The following is a 20,139-nucleotide window of genomic DNA, read 5'->3' as shown; positions in this document are numbered from 1 at the left end:
GAAATGTACAATTAATGGCAGAACCCTTAGTAGTGTCATTGCATACAGGGATTGAGGCAGACAGGTCCACAATTCCCTGAAGTGGCAACACAAGTGGTCCAGACGGTATATAGACAATAGGTGCAGGAGTACCCTTCTGCCCTTCGAGCCTGCACCACCATTCAATATGATCATGGCAGATCATCCTTCATCAGTATCCTGTTCCTGCCTTATCTCCATAATCCTTGATTCCACTATTCTTGAGAGCTCTATCCAACTCTTTCTTAAATGAATCCAGAGACTGGACCTCCACTGCCTTCTGGGGCAGCCACCACTCTCTGGGTGAAGAAGTTTCTCCTCATCTCTGTCCGAAATGGTCTACCCCATATTTTTAAGCTGTGTCCTCTGGTTTGGGACTCACCCATCAGTGGAAACATGTTTCCTGCCTCCAGAGTCTCCAATCCTCTAATAAACTTATATGTCTCAATCAGATCCCCTCTCAGTGCCTGCCATTCCGAAATGGAGCTGTTTAACACTACTCTTTGTTTCCTGTCAGCCAATCAACTTTCAATGTAAAAACAATGACTGCAGATGCTGAAAACCAAATACTGGATTAGTGGTGCTGGAAGAGCACAGCAGTTCAGGCAGCATCCAACGAGCAGCGAAATCGACGTTTCGGGCAAAGGGCTTTTGCCCGAAACGTCGATTTCGCTGCTCGTTGGATGCTGCCTGAACTGCTGTGCTCTTCCAGCACCAACCAACTTTCAATCCAAGTTAGTATTTTGCCCCCAATACCATGCGCCCTAATTTTACTCACTAACCTCTTGTGTGGGACTTTATCAAAAGCTTTCTGAAAGTCCAGGTACACTACATTTACTGGATCTCCCTCGTACATCTTCAGAGTTACATCCTCAAAAAATTCCAGAAGATTAGTCAAGCATGATTTCCCCTTCATAAATCCATGCTGACTCTGACCTATCCTGTTACCACTATCCAGATGTGTCGTAATTTCATCCTTTATAATAGACTCCAGCATCTTTCCCACCACCGAGGTCAGACTAACTGGTCTATAATTTCCTGCTTTCTCTCTCCCACCTTTCTTAAAAAGTGGTACGACATTAGCCACCCTCCAATCCGCAGGAACTGATCCCGAATCTATCAGACTCTGGAAAATAATCACCAATGCATCCACGATTTCTGGAGCCACCTCCTTCAGTACCCTGGGATGTAGACCATCAGGCCCCGGGGACTTATCAACCTTCAGACCTAACAGTCTCGCCAACACCAATTCCTGGCAAATATAAATTCCCTTACGTTCAGGTCTTTCAGCCACTGTTACCTCAGGGAGATTTCTTTTGTCTTCCCCAGTGAACACAGATCAATTCAATTGTTCTGCCATTTCTTTGTTCCCCGTAATATATTCCCCTGTTTCTGTCTTCAAGAGCCCAATTTTAGACTTAACCATTTTTTTGCCTTTCACATACCTAAAAAAGCTTTTACCATCCTCCTTTATATTTTTGGCCAGTTTACCTTCGTACCTCATTTTTTTCTCTGCGTATTTCCTTCTTAGTAATCCTCTGTTGTTCTTTAAAAGCTTCCCAGTCCTCCATTTTCCCACTTTATCTTTGCTATGTTATACTTTTTCACTTTTAATTTTATATGTTTCTTAACTTCCCTCGTCAGCCACGGCCACCCATGCCTCCTCCTAGGATCTTTCTTCCTTTTTGGAACGAACTGATCCTGCATCTTCTGCATTATACACAGAAATATCTGCCATTGTTCCTCCACTGTCATCCCTGTTAAAGTATTGCACCATTGAACTTTGGCCAGCTCCTCCCTCATAGCTCCTTTATTCAACAGAAATATTGTCACTTCCAATTGTACCCTCTCCCTCTCAAATTGCAGATTGAAGCTTATTGTATTATGGTCACTACTTCCCAATGGCTCCTTCACTTCGATGACCCTGATCAATTCTGATTCATTGCACAATACCAGATCCAGAATTGTCTTCTCCCTGGTAGGCTTGCCTTCACTGATGGGGCCATAGAGTAAAGAAATTGGCAAGTCATATTGTAGCTTTTTGGAACTTTGATTTTATCACATTTGGAATATTGTGAACAGTTCTGATCGCCACACAACCAGAAGAATATGGATGCTTTGGAGAAGATGCAAAAACAGACATTACCTGGTTTGGAGTGTATTAGCTATGAGGAGAGAATGGGCAAACTTGGTTTGTTTTCACTTAAACATCAAAGAATGAGGGTGACCTGATAGAAACTTAGAAAATTATTAGTCTCACAGATAAATGGATAGTTGGAGTCTTTTTTTCCAGGATAGAAATGTCAATTATTATGGGAGATAAGGTTAAGGTAAAAGGGAGTATGAGAGGCAAGCTTTTACATAAAGGGTGGGAAGTGCCTAGAATAGAACATAGAACATAGAACATAGAACAATACAGCACAGAACAGGCCCTTCGGCCCACGATGTTGTGCCGAACTTCTAACCTAGATTAAGCACCCATCCATGTACCTATCCAAATGCCGCTTAAAGGTCGCCAATGATTCTGACTCTACCACTCCCACGGGCAGCGCATTCCATGACCCCACCACTCTCTGGGTAAAGAACCCACCCCTGACATCTCCCCTATACCTTCCACCCTTCACCTTAAATTTATGTCCCCTTGTAACACTCTGTTGTACCCGGGGAAAAAGTTTCTGACTGTCTACTCTATCTATTCCTCTGATCATCTTATAAACCTCTATCAAGTCACCCCTCATCCTTCGCCGTTCCAACGAGAAAAGGCCTAGTACTCTCAACCTATCCTCGTACGACCTACTCTCCATTCCAGGCAACATCCTGGTAAATCTTCTCTGCACCCTCTCCAAAGCTTCCACATCTTTCCTAAAGTGAGGCGACCAGAACTGCACACAGTACTCCAACTGTGGCCTAACCAAAGTCCTGTACAGCTGCAACATCACTTCACGACTCTTGAATTCAATCCCTCTGCTAATGAACGATAATACCCCATAGGCCTTCTTACAAACTCTATCCACCTGAGTGGCAACCTTCAAAGATCTGTGTACATAGACCCCAAGATCCCTCTGTTCCTCCACCTGACCAAGAACCCTACCATTAACCCTGTATTCCGCATTCTTATTTGTTCTTCCAAAATGGACAACCTCACACTTGGCAGGGTTGAACTCCATCTGCCACTCCTCAGCCCAGCTCTGCATCATATCTAAGTCCCTCTGCAGCCGACAACAGCCCTCCTCACTGTCCACAACTCCACCTATCTTCGTATCATCTGCAAATTTACTGACCCACCCTTCGACTCCCTCATCTAAGTCATTAATAAAAATTACAAACAGCAGAGGACCCAGAACTGATCCCTGCGGAACTCCACTTGTAACTGGGCTCCATGCTGAATATTTACCATCTACCACCACTCTCTGACTTCGACCGGTTAGCCAGTTTTCTATCCAATTGGCCAAATTTCCCTCTATCCCATGCCTCCTGACTTTCCGCATAAGCCTACCATGGGGAACCTTATCAAATGCCTTACTAAAATCCATGTACACTACATCCACTGCTCTACCCTCATCCACATGCTTGGTCACCTCCTCGAAGAATTCAATAAGACTTGTAAGGCAAGACCTACCCTTCACAAATCCGTGCTGGCTGTCCCTAATCAAGCAGTGTCTTTCCAGATACTCGTAAATCCTATCCCTCAGTACCCTTTCCATTACTTTGCCTACCACAGAAGTAAGACTAACTGGCCTGTAATTCCCGGGGTTATCCCTACTCCCTTTTTTGAACAGGGGCACAACATTCGCTACTCTCCAGTCCCCTGGTACCACCCCCGTTGCCAGTGAAGACGAGAAGATCATTGCCAACGGTACTGCAATTTCCTCTCTTGCTTCCCACATAATCCTAGGATATATCCCGTCAGGCCCGGGGGACTTGTCTATCCTCAAGTTGTTCAAAATGTCCAACACATCTTCCTTCCTAACAGGTATCTCTTCTAGCTTATCAGTCCGTTTCACACTCTCCTCTTCAACAATACGGTCCCTCTCGTTCATAAATACTGAAGAGAAGTACTTGTTCAAGACCTCTCCTATCTCTTCCGACTCAATACACAGTCTCCCACCACTGTCCTTGATCGGACCTACCCTCGTTCTCGTCATTCTCAGGTTTCTCACATACGCATAGAATGCCTTGGGGTTATCCTTGATCCTATCCGCCAAGGATTTTTCATGCCCTCTCTTAGCTCTCCTAATCCCTTTCTTCAGGTCCCTTCTGGCTATCCTGTATCCCTCCACTGCTCTGTCTGAACCCTGTTTCCTCAACCTTATGTAAGCCTCCTTCTTCCTCTTTACTAGACATTCAACCTCCCTCGTCAACCAAGGCTCCCTCACACGACCATTTCTTTCCTGCCTGATTGGTACATACATATCAAGGACACGTCGTATCTGCTCCTTGAAAAAGTTCCACATTTCCACCACATCCTTCCCTGACAGCCTATGCTCCCAACGTATGCTCCTCAAATCCTGTCTTACAGCATCGTAATTTCCCTTCCCCCAATTGTAAAAACTTCCTTGTTGTGCGCACCTATCTCTCTCCATAACCAAGGTGAAAGTCACAGAATTGTGGTCACCATCACCAAAATGTTCACCCACTAACAAGCCCACCACTTGTCCCGGTTCATTACCGAGTACCAAATCCAATATGGCCTCCCCTCTGGTTAGACAATCTACATACTGCGTTAGAAAAGCTTCCTGGACACACTGCACAAACACCGCCCCATCCAATCTACTTGATCTAAAGAGCTTCCAATCAATATTTGGGAAGTTGAAGTCGCCCATGACTACGACCCTGTGGCTTCTGCACCTTTCCAAAATCTGTTTCCCAATCTGTTTCTCCACATCTCTGCTGCTATTGGGGGGCCTATAATAAACACCCAACAAGGTGACTGCACCTTTCCTATTTCTGACTTCAGCCCATACTACCTCCAGAGGCAGATCCCCCTTTCTGCAGCTGTTATACCATTTCTAATTAGCAATGCCACCCCCCCTCCTTTTTTACCACCCTCCCTAATCTTACTGAAACATCTGTAACCAGGAACCTCCAACAACCATTCCTGTCCCTCATCTATCCATGTTTCCGTGATGGCCACAACATCGTAGTCCCAGGTACCGATCCACGCCTTAAGTTCACCCACCTTATTTCTGATACTCCTTGCATTGAAGTATACTGCTAGAGGAGGTGGTGGAGGTGGAGGAGGTGGATACAACAACAACACTTAAGAGACATCTTGACAGATGGTTGAACAGGCAAGGAATAGAGGGATACGGAGAGTAGAGGCAAAAGGTATTTAGTTTAGAAAGACATCATGTCGGTGCAGTCTTGGTGGGCTGAAGGGGCTGTTCCTGTGCTGTACTGTTCATTGTCCGTTGTTCTTCACATTGAGGATGACCTCCATCATGTCATGTGGCATGACCATTGCACTGCCTGGAACAGATTTTGAATAGATCTAGCAACTCACAGTGGACCATCAGCAACAGCATAATTGTACTTAACCATAATCTGTAACTTCACATTCCCCCCATTCCACAAAACCAAGGTATCATCCAATTAACACTTTTGGCCGAAGTTGGTTGCAAATATTTCAGCCTTTTCTTTTGCATTGATGTTTGGGGTTCCTCCATTATTGAAGATGGGAATGTTTTTGGAGCCCCCATCCCCTTTTCAGTGAGTTGTTTAATTGTCCCCCACCATTCATCACTGGATGTAAGTGAGCTTAGATCTGACCTGTCAGTTGAGAGATGGCTTACCTCTGCCTATCACATGCATGATGGCACACTAGGAGATTCCTGATTAAGAACTCATGCTTGAAATGTTGACTCTCCTGCTCCTTGGATGCTGCCTAACTGGATGTGTTTTCCAGCACCACACTTTTTGACACCAGGAAAATCACCAGGCATATCTGAAAATGTAGTAAAGATAAAACACAGTAGTTACATGGCAAGCGGCACAAGCAGCATGTGACAGGCAGAGGTAAGCCATCTCTCAACTGACAGGTCAGATCTAAGCTCATTTACGTCCAATGATGAATGGTGGGGGACAATTAAACAACTCACTGAAAAGGGGATGGGGGCTCCAAAAACATTCAATGATAGAGGAACCCCAAACCTCAATGGAAAAGAAAAGGCTGAAATATTTGCAACCAACTTCGGCCAAAAGTGTTAATTGGATGATCCATTTTGGCTTCCTCCTGCAGTCCATTGTATCAGAGATGCAAGTATTCAGCCAATACAATTCATTCCACATGATATTAAAAAATGGCCATAATATTGGCATCCACCTTGCAAGCATGTCTGTCCATAAAAAAAGACATATCCAACCCAGTCAATTACCATTTGAAGCAAAATTATGGAAGGAGTCAACAATAGTGCCATCAAGTGACACTTAACACAGAAATGATCTCCTTATTAATGTTCAGTTTGGGTTCCAGCAGGGTCATTCAGCTCCTGACCTCAATATAGCCTTGTTTCAAACATGGACAAAACAGCTGAATTCCAGAGGTGAGATGAGAGTCACTGCCCTCGACACCAAAGCAACATTTGATTGGGAATGATGTCAAGGAGCCCTGGCAAAACTGGAGTCAGTGAGAATCAAGGGGAAAACTGATTGGAGTACTACCAGGCAGATACAAAGACAGTTGTGGTTATAGGAAGTCAATCATCACAGTCACAGAAATGGAGATATTCACGGAAGATTTCACAATATTCAGCACCATGCAGTACTCTTCAAAATATTTAACATTAATGATTTATGATCACTATTAAGAAAGAAGATAATGAAAAGTCATTGTTTAAATTTTTAAACATTTTCAATGTTGTCACTAATTTGCAACATTAAATATTCTGCTCCAATGTGTACATTTGGACAGACAATTTTTATATATAAGAGTATATATAACTGTCACACAACCATACACCCACAACAGTTTTAAATAAAATCAGGACATGGACATCATTGTTCAGGACAGTGCTGATCAGCTAATCTTTGTTGTTCTAAGAAAATGATGTTGAGAAACAATTTCTTGAATTTTCCCAATCCATCTCATCCATGTAATGTACTTTTGTTGCAGTTTTTTGAAGCAATAATATGGTTAAAGTCACTTATAGGCCTTATTGTATATCTCTCCCAAAAGAATGATTGGTGGATCAGCATTTTATCTTACAATAATCCAACAACTTCAAAATTATTCAAGTGTGCCTGTTTTTCCCGGTTTGTGAAGTTCATGCTGGAGAGGTTAACCCTGTATAATAACACCGTATCCCATCACTTCACTACATGTGCTTCATTATTACTGCCCTGGTGGTCTAATGGTTAGGGTTCAGCACTTTCAACATCGCAGTCCAGGTTTGATTCTTGGTCAGGGATAGAAGCTTAGGGTGGCATGCTGGCTCAGTGGTTAGTACTGTTGCCTCACAACATTAGGGACCCAAGTTCAATTCCAGCCCCGGGCAACTGTCTGTGTGAAGTTTGCACATTCTCCCTGTGCCTGCGTGTGTTTCCTCCCACAAGCCAAAGATGTGAATTGGCCATGATAAATCACCCACAGTGGTAGGTCTATTAGTCAGGGGTAAATATAGGATAGGGGAATGGGTCTGGGTGCGTTACTGTTTGGAGGGTTAGTGTGGACTTGTTGGGCTGAAGGGCCTGTTTCCATACTGTAAGGAATCAAATCTATTCAGTCTGAAACATTTAGTAATAATTTCACTGTGGATTTCATTAACTCTGTTTGATGTAGCGATGAAAATATTATATTGCCAATTTATACTGAGCAGGAAGTATACTCCATAAGCATTTAAGAACTGTGTCACAATTGTAAATAGGCTATGTCCTTATTTTCTTCTTACCTCTATGCTCGGATTCATGCAGCACCCAGGTGAGTAAGCAGACGAGCAACATTTTCGTTAGCTTCTCACAAAGTATTTCTGCTCTGAAGGCCTTGGGTTCTTTCTTCCTAGCAGGAAATACTTGACCTCAGTTTGTACCCTCCACCATTAGAGGAAATGGGTTTAGGCACTGCCTCTCTCATGTGTTAGAAGCAAAACTGCAGCATAAATTCATATCATTTCACTCTTAGTATGAGAACAGTGCAAACTTTTCATCGTGCTGCTCTTAATAAACTTACTAAATGTAACCTTGAAACTCCCTTTCCTGTGATTTTTTTGGAGCATGAGTGACCATGTTGGCTCAAACCAGGTCCTCATGTTAACTGAAACAATGCTAGCAAATTTGAAACATAACAAGTAAAGTCTTAAAAGGGATCAAGGTTTACAAAATGATTAGCAAGCAAGAATATCCATGAATTTAGTGGGAGTTCACCCACACTACCACTGTAACTTCAGCAAAAGCAGAAAGGTGCAAAGAAGTGGCAGGAACAACTGCTAGTCAGCCATTTGGATCATTTTTCTGGAGGCTTCAACTGTCCTTCCATGAAGAAAAGACTCATCAGTGCCTATTATGTTGAATGATTCAAAATTGGGACTAATATCCTCAAAAAGAAATCAGATACGGGCATGGAATTTCATTATAATATGAATTAAATATTTAGAATGACGATATATGACTTACATGACAATGATTAAAAGCATCTATTTGACATTGATGCCAATTCATACCATTTTTTTTCTTGGTGCCAAACTCACATAGTTTGAAGCTGAGTCAATGCATTCGGCTGCCCTATTAGTATAATTCCCTCCCTCATTAAGTTTTGGTATTAATTGTTGACTTATAGTAGCCATTATAATATGAACATTTTTGTCCCTATCTCTAACCCAGGAGGCCTCACTTCAAGCCCTACCTGCTCCCAAGGAGTGCAGAAACCTCTTGCGGTGGTGTCACGATGATGTCCCTATCTCTGAGCCTGAAGGCCTGGTTTTGAGTTTCATTTGATTTGGAGGTATGCCTAAATACATCTAAACTTTTTTTTTAATCTGTGTCCTTGTTTCAAGAATTTTGTGGCACTGTGGTAATGTATCTGTCTTTGAGACATAAGGTCGGGTTCAAGTCCAACCTGCTGTAAAAGGGTATCATGATCTGTCTGAACCTGTTGACTAAAAATATCAAATATGTACCTTTAAGCTTTGCAATAACATATTTACTTTGACATCACGCTTGTCAGCTAAAATACTTTTCTTCTTAATTAGTTCATGATCTGTCACATTTGCAACCAAACATCCTTGAGGATGCAGTTCATGAGTTGATCTCTCATGTATAGGTTCCAGTGGTGGAGTTGCTGAGTGGGAAGACCAGTTAACTCAGTTGGCTAGACAACTAGCAAATGGGTCAGATTGACACCCACTACATGGGGTTTGATTCCCTGTTCTGGCTGAGGTAAATTCTGAACCATCCTCCTCAACAAATCTGTGGTAAAATATCAGACCACCCTGCTATGGTTTAATGAATAACCGCCAAGGAACTATATCCAAGCAACAAACTGAAGAAGAGAGCTCTCAGGTATGGTCAGAATTTGTATTACAATTTTAAAAATATGATTGAGAGTAACAACATAATTAAACATTAATTATTTAAAATAATAATTCTACTATCATTATCCACCTTAGAAAGAATACCAGTTACAAACTTCAGGATAAGTGTATACCATGAAAGTGCCTAAGAGGCTGACATTTTTCACGCTGATGTTAAAAAATTGCATTGCCCAATGCTGAGTAAACTCTTCAAGTAAACCAGATGGAACATGCATACCCAGATAAATGATCTAAATGCTGGCTGGCATATGTTAAAAGATACAGTTGTATAAACTTTTGATGGTTTTGAAATATATCCTAAATGCTTCTGATAAAAAAATGCTGCATTGTCTCTTTACTGAAACAGTGTTCTCTTTGTTAACTTCAGAATAAGCTGGTTGTTTTAAGTCAATGTAGTCTGTTATTTATCATAGTGTTTTCCTAAAGTTTAAAGCAATTCTTTAAGTTAGTCAAGTAAGATGACAGTAGCAGTAATAGAAAAAAAAGGCCTGCTATATTTATTAAATTGGTTTGGGGAAGCCAATGATGGGAATAATCTTACTTCTGTGGGATGGATGTCACTATGGGGAATTGACAAAATGACATAGCGAGCCAGTTTTAACTGATTTTCTTGGACAGAAAGCTGCGTATATATTAATCAATGTTGTTTTAGTTGAAAATTTGCTGCAGTGTTATGAATGTGCTTTGCTGCAGCCAGTAATGTCATATGATAAATGTACTGCTCCATATAACTCACTGGTGAGTTATCTAGTTTCCTTACTTTGGGGGGATATTTATTAAATTAACTTAAGTTATTCAAGGCATTTCCAAGTTTTCTCAACATGAAGATGTTTTATCCCTTTCAATACCATATTTGCTCACAAGATGAGGGCATCGCTGACTAGACAAGAATTTATTGCCCATACCTATAAAAGGAAGTTCAGAGTCACCCATACTGCTGTGGATTTGGAGTCACACGAAGGCCAGATCAGGTAAGGATGGCAGTTTCCTTTCCTAAGGGGCATTAGTGAACCAGATGAGCTTTTTCCAACAATTATATCATGGTCATCATTAGAATTAGGTTATTGAATTCAAATTCCAATATTTGCTATGGCAGGATGCGAACCCGGGTCTCCAGATTAATAGTTGAGTGATAATACAACTAGGCTGTTACCTCCCCTTAATTCATGACTGTTAAACTATCTACAATTATCAATGTTGTTTCCCATTACCTGTTAAAAAGAGAGGTGAATTGAACAATAGAACACATTTCCTCTACTTTTATCTCGAGTCTTTATCAATCAATTATAAGAAGCAATGACAACAGAAAATGGCTATAATTAATTTAGTAGAGTCTGATCCAAACTCAGTTTCCCTAAACAAACCTGAATTGGTAGCTAAATCTCAACACTAATATTTTGCAAAATCATAGAACATTTTGATCAGATCCTGAAATTTTGCTAAAAGCCATTAACAGTATTATTCTGTAAGTCGGTTTAATTGGCATTAAATTACAAGTGTGTATCATCATCCATCCTGCTCAATCATTGCATGGATTATTCATTTTAGTTCATACTTTTTTTTAGTCAAACTACAAATCATTCAGGTTGGGGAACATTTAATGGAGGAGTTGACTTACTTAGTGGCTTGTATTGTAGAATATGCAACTGGTTCTATTTTCAAATCACTCCATAGTTTCATCCCACTCTCTCTTTACAATTTTCATCACTTTTTCAACCCTCCCAGGTTATTTAGTGCTATGGCACTGAGCTGTTATGCATTGTAACTAAAATCCAGCAATAGCAATTTACACTGCATAACACATCACTGTCTGTGTTTTGTTTTTCCAATTTGCACTTTCAACTCCTGAACACCAAATCACTGCTTCTTCCTTTCTGCCTGTTAATATATTAATTACTTATTTTGTTCAACCATCATTCCTCTCTCTCTCAAAATTGTTATGTCCTCTTTTTGCAAAAGACTGCATTCAATACATCCATCTCCCAAACTCTCTAACTAGAATCTCTCTCTCACTTTTCTGGCCTCTCAAAGTCCTTGAACGGGACATCATGGAACTTCAGATTGAAACACTTTAGAAAAGGCTGAAGGAGGAAAAACTTGTTAAATTATTTACAAAATTGTTCCTTAAACTTTTGAATTAGAAGTTTCCAACAATAGGGGTTCTGTGAGGTCCAGGAAAGCATATTTACAAATTTGAAAGATTGTATATTTGGTAATTGGCACTAAAAAGGCATCTGAGATAAGTCTTTGCCACCTGGTTGCACCGGATAGAGAGCTACATGATGACCAAATGACTATAGGTGCTAACAGTAATGGAAATTTGCATTAGCATTCAGCTCATTAGAATGTTGACTTTTATAAGTAGTTGATTGGGAGAATGTAGAACAATTAGAATGGATTTGGCAGTGCTCAAGAGTCTGAGTTAGATGTTATCCCATCATAACAAATGCAAAATCTGTCCAAATATATTTGAACACAATCACTGAGTAACTGGTTGCTCGCAAAAGCGAGAGCACCCATAAAGACCCTGGACAATACAAGAAGTGACCATTTCTGGTAAATAATCAGAAATGATCTGAGGAAAAGGATTCATTAGACAGAAAGAGGTATAACAAGACTAAAACAATAAATGAACAAAGGAGGAAAAGCAGTAGACATAAATTGAATTGATAAAATTTTAAGGCAAGTAACTATGTGGATTCTTCATACTGTCAACCAAGGTATTGATTGCTATAACAGACTTATGTGGTGATAACACATTAAAGAGATTGGATTAGAGAGAAAAGACAAGTTGGAGAAAGGGACTAGTTTTAAGAAAACTTAAGGATTCGAAATATGTTCCAGTAATTATGTATATTTGTTTATTTCTTTAGAATGCCTACTTTGGCTTTCTTTATCCAACAAAGTCTTTTTTCTTCTTAGTTGGGAAATATGGATAATCATGTGTACTTACCAGCCAAGCAATAATTTGCAATCAATTACATTAACTAATATAATTTTATCACTGATAGGATATGAAGCTATTTATTTGAATGTCAAGTGGAATCATGTAAGCTAATCAGTTTAAGAACATCAGGAAATAAGCCACTTAACCTCTGTTAATGACTGATTTGATTTGCACTGATCGTAACTTAAATATAAGATCTGAACAAACCCTTCATAGAAATAAACTAATTTTAAGGGAGTAGGAGCTTTTATACTTTTATGAGAGATTTCTTTAAATGAAAGAAGCAATTATGATGTTCCAAAAGCTGTTTACCTATCAAGGACAAGGATCAAAGGATTGTACCTCAACTGAAATTAGGCAACACATGAATAAGCTTTAAAAATGTGCCAAGGAACTGAAATGTGCAGGTAATGACCACCAGTGATTAAATATTTTGAAGGATAGAGATATTCCACAAAAAAAATTCCAGTGCAAAAATACTGAGAAATAAGGAGTGAACCACATACACTTAGTCGCTGTTTTAATATTTTACTCTGGAAATTTGCGCTATAGTTATGATGATGTGTGTCATTATTGTTATGTAAAAGAACCAGTCAACGATGAAGAAAGTCAATCACACTGCATTTTTTCTGGGACATTTGACTGGGTCTGCTGATTGCCTTATCTAAGCAAATGTTCTGATTTGCCAGCCCATCTTTACAGCAAATAACAACGCACAATTTTCCAGATGATTTAATTATGTGCCCTTCAGCAACTTAGACTGAAAAAGTGACACAAGTGACCTTGTATTAATGAGATTGACAGCCTTGATATGAGCATAGGGAAACACAGAGTAATCTAAAAACAGAGTGCTCCATAAACTGAGTGCTCAGGTAGGAAATTAATGGAAGTGGGAGCTCTCTGAAAATATTCCTTAGATTGTAATGAAGATTAATAATCTGACAGAAAACTTCAAAACTTCAAGCTAGTAGAGATGATTAGTTAGCAGAAACTGCCAGCAGTTTAGAGTTAATTAATCAGCTGTAAATACTAACCTGAATAAACATTAATTACTGAAAGGGGCTCTTGTGGTGCAGTAATAGCAACCCAGATTCAAGTACAACCAAGTGCTAAATTGGAATTTGGTGCAAATGGGATCTCTCAGAAGTGGGACGAAGCACAAACTGATGTGGAAACAGCATTCTTTGTGAACTAAATGTTACATTGGGAAATTTGTGCAATTGAGAATTTGGTCAGATGTGGGAGTAGGTGCTGCTTTTCATTCTTTTTGTTTCATGTCAACTACCGAGTGAATGTTATTCTTCTGTTTCTGCTTGGACACAGAACTTTCTGTTGGTTTTCTACATGTCTAGCTATTTAGCTACTCAACTAAAAGAATAAGGTTAGACACACATGCCAGGGCAGATGATGTGCCATGATTGTAACATATAGGAGATTGTGGAATGGTACATGGAAGAAGAAAGATGGTGGGATGGTGTCTCTCAGTTGTCTGCATCAAGATGTGCTGAAGATAAAGCTCTACAACATTTTCTTTTCTCTGATTTTTAGTAATAAACATAAAGCAAATTTAAACCAAGAGTAAATGTAATGGACAGAATCTTCCCAGCTCCTGGTGATGTGGACACTGGTGAGTCAGTTTGAAAAATACATGAAAATCAGCAGAAAAGAGATTCTTGACATAGAGCCATAGAGTCACAGAGAGGTAAAGCATGGAAACGGAGCCTTCGGTCCAACCTGTCCATGTCGACCAGATATCCCAACCCAATCTAGTCCCACCTGCCAGCACCCGGCCCAAATCCCTCCAAACTCCTCTTATTCACATATCCATCCAAATGCCTCTTAAATATTGCAATTGTACCAGCCTCCACCACTTCCTCTTGCAGCTCATTCCATACAAATACCACCCTCTATGTGAAAAGGTTGCCCCTTAGGTCTCTTTGAAATCTTTCCCCTCTCTATGCCCTATATTCTGGACTCCCCAGCCCCAGGGAAAAGACTTTGCCTATTTACCCTATTCATGCCCCTCATAATTTTGTAAACCTCTATAAGCTCACCCCTCAGCCTCTGACGCTCCAGGGAAAACAGCACCAGCATGTTCAGGCACTTCCTGTAGTTCAGATCCTCCTACCCTGGCAACATCCTTGTAAATCTTTTCTGAACCCTTTCAAGTTTCAGAATATCTTTCCAATAGGAAAGAGACCAGAATTGCATGCAATATTCCAACAGTGGCCTAACCAATCTCCTGTACAGCTGCAACATGACCTCCCAACTCCTGTACTCAATACTCTGACCAACAAAGGAAAGCATACCAAACGCCCTCTTCTCTATCCTATCTATGTGCGACTCCACTTTCAAGGAGCTATGAACCTGTACTCCAAGGTCTCTTCGTTAAGCAACACTCTCTAGGATCTTACCATAAAGTGTATAAGTCCTGCTAAGATTTGCTTTCCCAAAATGCAGCACCTCGCATTTATCTGAATTAAACTCCATCTGCCACTTCTCAGCCCATTGGCCCATCTGGTCAAGATCCTGTTGCATTCTTTGCTGTCCACTACATCTCCAACTTTGGTGTCATCTGCAAACTTACTAACTGTATCTCTTATGCTCGCATCCAAATCATTTATGTAAATGACAAAAAGTAGAGGACCCAGCACCAATCTTTGTGGCACTCCACTGGTCACAGTCTGAAAAACAACCCTCCACCACCATCCTCTTCTACCTTTGAGCCAGTTCTATATCCAAATGGCTAGTTCTCCCTGTATTCCATGAGATCTGACCTTGCTAATCAGTCTCCCATGGGGAACCTTGTCAAATGCCTTACTGAAGTCCATATAGATCACATCTACCGCTCTGCCCTCATCAATCCTCTTTGTTACTTCTTCAAAAAACTCAATCAAGTTTGTGAGACATAATTTCCCACGCACAAAGCCATGTTGACTATCGCAAATCAGTCCTTGCCTTTCCAAATACATGTACATCGTGTCCCTCAGGATTCACTCCAACAACTTGTTCACCACCGACTTCAGTATCACTGGTCTATAGCTCCCTGGCTTGTCCTTACCACCCTTCTTAAAGAGTGGCACCACATTAGCCAACCTCCAGTCTTCCGGCACCTCACCTGTGAGTATTGATGATACAAATATCTCAGCAAAAGGCCCAGCAATCACTTCTCTAGCTTCCTACAGAGTCCCACTGTTGCCTCACATCGCCAGAGATCTGGATTCAATTCCTGCCTCAGGCGACTCTCTGTGTGGAGTTTGTACATTCTCCCCCTGTCTGCGTGGGTTTCTTCTGGTGGTCCGGTTTCCTCCCACAGTCCAAAAATGTGCAGGTTAGGTGAATTGGCTGTGCTAAATTGCCCATAGTGTTAGGTGTAGGGGAATGGTCTGGGTGGGTTGGGCTTCGGCGGGTCGGTGTGGACTTGTTGGGCTGAAGGGCCTGTTTCCACACTATAAGTAAGGTAATCTAAGTAAGGTAATCTAAAATCTCGTAGGGTACACTGGATGATGTCCTGGGGATTTATCCACCTTTATGCATTTCAAGACATCCAGCACGTCCTCCTCTGTAATCTGGGCATTTTGCAAGATGTCACCATCTATTTCCCTACATTCTATATATTCCATATCCTTTCCATAGTAAATACTGATGCAAAATAGTTATTTAGTATCTCCCCCATTTTCTGCGGCTCCACACAAAGGCCGCCTTGCTGATCTTTGAGGGGCCCTGTTCTCTCCCTAGTTACCCTTTTGTCCTAAACATATTTATAAAAACCCTATGTATTCTCCTTAATTATTTTTGCCAAAGCTATCTTCTGTCTCCTTGTTGCCCTCCTGTTTTCCCTCTTAAGTATACTCCTACTGCCTTTATACTCTTCCAAGGATTCACTCGATCTATCCTGTCTATATCTTACGTGTGCTTCCTTTTTTATCGAACCAAACCCTCAATTTCTTTAGTCATCCAGCATTCCCTATATGTACCAGCCTTTCCTTTCACCCTAACAGGAACATACTTTCTCTGGATTCTTGTTATCTCATTTCTGAAGGCTTCCCCTTTTCCAGCCATCCCTTTATCTGCAAACATCTGCCCTCAATCAGCTTTCGAAAGTTCTTGCCTAATACCATCAAAATTGGCCCTTCTCCAATTTAGAACTTCAACTTTTAGATCTGGTCTATCCTTTTCCATCATTATTTAAAATCTAATAGAATTATGGTCGCTCCCCCACTGACACCTCAGTCACCTGTCCTGCCTTATTTCCCAAGAGTAGGTCAAGTTTTGCACCTTCTCTACTAGGTACATCCACATACTGAATCAGAAAATTGTCTTGCATGCACTTAACAAATTCCTCTCCATCTAAACCCTTAACACTATGCCAGTCCCTGTCTATGTTTGGAAAGTTAAAATCCCCTATCATAATGACCTTATTATTCTTACAGGTAGCTGAGATCTCCTTACAAGTTTGTTTCTCAATTTCCCTCTGACTATTAGGAGGTCTATAATACAATCCCAATAAGGTAATCATCCCTTTCTTATTTCTCAGTTCCACCCAAATAACTTCCCTGGATGTATTTCCAGGAATATCCTCCCTCAGCACAGCTATAATGCTATCCCTTATCAAACGTGCCACTCCCCCTCCTCTCTTGCCTCCCTTTCTATCCTTCCTGTAGCATTTGTATCCTGGAACATAAAGCTGCCAGTCCTGCCCATCCCTGAGCCATGTTTCTGTAATTGATATGATATCCCAGTCCCATGTTCCTAACCATGCCCTGACTTCATCTGCTTTCCCTGTTAGGCCCCTTGCATTGAAATAAATGCAGTTTAATTTATCCTACCTTGTCCCTGCCTGCCCTGACTGTTTGACTCGCTTCCGTTCTCAACTGTATCAGTCTCAGATTGACCTCTTTCCTCACTAATTTCCTGGGTCCCAGCCCCCACCTTACTAAGTTAAATCCTCCCGAGGAGCTCCAGCAAATTTCCCTGCCAGTATATTAGTTCCCTTCCAATTTGGTGCAATCCATCCTTCTTGTACACATCACTTCTACCCCAAAAGAGATTCCAATGATCCAAAAATGTGAAATTTTCTCCCATACACCAGCTCCTTATTCATCTGCTGTATCCTCCTATTCCTGTCCGCACTAGCTTGTAGCACCGGGAGTAACCCAGATATTACTACTCTCGAGGACATCCTTTTTAAATTCCAGCCTCACTCTCTGTAATCTCCCTTCTGACTCTCACCTTTTCCCTTCCTATGTCATTGGTTCCAATGTGGACAATGACCTCTTGCTGGCCCCTCTCCCCGTGAGAACATTCTGCACCCTCTCTGAGACATCCTTGATCCTGGCACCAAGGATGCAACACCCCATTCTGATTTTTCACTGCTGGCCACAGAAACGTCTGTCTATACCTCGGACAAGAGATTCCCCTCACACAATTGATCTCTTGGAACCCGATGTATCCCTCATTGCATTAGAGCCAGTCTCAATACCAGAATCTTGGCTGTTCGTGCTATGTTCCCCTGATAATGCATCACCCTCTACATTTTCCAAAACAGCATATAGCCACAAAAGACTCCTGCACTAGCTGCCTACTTCTCCTACCTTTCCTGGAGTTAACCCATCTATGTGACTGTATCTGAGACTTACCCCCCTTCCTATAACTGCCATCCGTCACATACTTTTGCCGTTGCAGTTGCAAATTCCTCATTGCTTCTAATCCATTCGATCTGATAAGATTCGCAACCAACAGCATTTATGGCAGATATAATCCACTGTAATCCTTAAACTCTTTTTAAACTCCCACATCTGACAAAAAGCACACTTCACTCTACTAAAGGCCATTTTTGCTTCTTCACAATCTCCAGACCCAGAAAATAACACCGTCTTATTCCTCTACAAACACTGCCCCCAGTTAAATTAATAGCTATGGCTTATATTTTAAGATTAGATTAGATTCCCTACAGTGTGGAAACAGGCCCTTCCACCCAACTCGTCCATGGATTCCACCAGGGTGTATCTCACTTACTCTCTTTGCCCTCCCTCACTTTCTGCTCACTTTAATGCTCACAGTATCTCTGCAGTACCCTGCCTTGCATTGCCTGTTTGTCCTCTGCTCCCTCAACTAGCTTAAGTTTAATCAAGAGACATATCTCCAAAAACATATAATCAAGAAATAACCCACTCTATTCACCACTGCAGCCTTTCTGAAGGTCACACTTAAAACAACAATACACTTATCTGCTTCTGTGCTGTGAATTTCACCCAACAGTTCCTCCAAGATCAGATGCTAATTTTCCCAGATGCACTCCGATATCCAGCGATCCATGAATTCAAGCAGCAAAGGCAGAGTCAAACGAGACAAGAATATCACTAGTGAGTGCGAGAGGCCTTTTTGAATCCATTTGCACACATTAGCTAATCTCACCTCTTTGATATGTAATTTCCTATTCTCTTATGCATTAGCTGAAAACTAGATGGCGTCAATTCCCATCATGAAAGCCATAGCAATTATCTGGTGACTCCAGGTCTCCATTTTGGATAGCGGTCTTCAACATCTACGGGTATGCTCCATGGACAACAGTACCCATAATCACCATCCACAGGTGTTGGCATCAGCCTCACCCCACCCTCATGGTGCATCACCAATCCACTTACAGTAAGGTTTAGCAGTTCAATGCTGCACTTTTGAGTTCCTTTCATTGAAATCCCACTGCCAGGACATTTTGCCCACACGATCAGGAAATCAACTCATGGATTTCACCAGGGTGTCTCTCACTTACTCTCTTAGCTCTCCCTCACTTTCTGCTCACTTTAATGCTCACAGTATCTCTGCAGTACCCTGTTTATCCTCTGCTCCCTCAACTGGAGCTTAAAGTCTCATAATGCTTCTGTCTTGACTTGCAGTTTAGTGCAAATACAAAGCCCGGCAACTTATTACGGTTGCCAGCAGACATCAGTCAAGGGGGTGGATTTCAATCTCACACCAGTGCCGGCTGGCAGCACTGTACTTCCAAACAACACATAATGTACTGCAAATGTTGGACATGTTCAGACTCTAGTAGAATAAGTGATGATCTGATTGAAACATGCACGATTCTTAAGGGGTTTGACAGCGTAAGTGCTGAGAGGATGTTTCCCCTCATGGGAGAGTCTAGGACCATAGGGCATTGTTTCAGAATAAAGGGGAGCCAATTTAATACTGAGATGAGGAGGAATTGCTTCTCTCAAAAGATTGTGAATTTTTGCCACATTGTGCTGTAGGAGCAGGTTAAGGTGGAGAGATTCATGATCTGTAGGGAAATCAAGGATTATGTGGAATGGGCAGGAAGTGATGGAAGGAATGTCAGATTAGCCATGATCCTATTGAATAGAAGAGGCTAGAGGAGCCAAGTGGCCTGCTCCTATTCCTTTTTATTATGGTAACACCGTTGGGGAGCTATACGGACATGGTCAGGAACCTAGTCACTCATTATGCCGGTCTGTTCAGCTACATTGCTCAACAGGGTAGTCCATGGTCAATTCTCGGGGTCCTTCTGTTAAATATCTAGGTGGAGAGTTATCAGGGGCTACTGTTCTGGGAGAGAAGCTTAATTTTGGGCATTGGGGTCAGAAAGCTTGAACCCAGATGGGAATGAAAGGGGCAACTCAATATATCAGG

This window comes from Chiloscyllium punctatum, chromosome 1 (assembly GCF_047496795.1).
Source record: "Chiloscyllium punctatum isolate Juve2018m chromosome 1, sChiPun1.3, whole genome shotgun sequence".
NCBI lineage: Eukaryota > Metazoa > Chordata > Chondrichthyes > Orectolobiformes > Hemiscylliidae > Chiloscyllium > Chiloscyllium punctatum.
The sequence above is the reverse complement of the archived record's forward strand: the minus strand, read 5'-3'. Positions refer to the sequence as shown.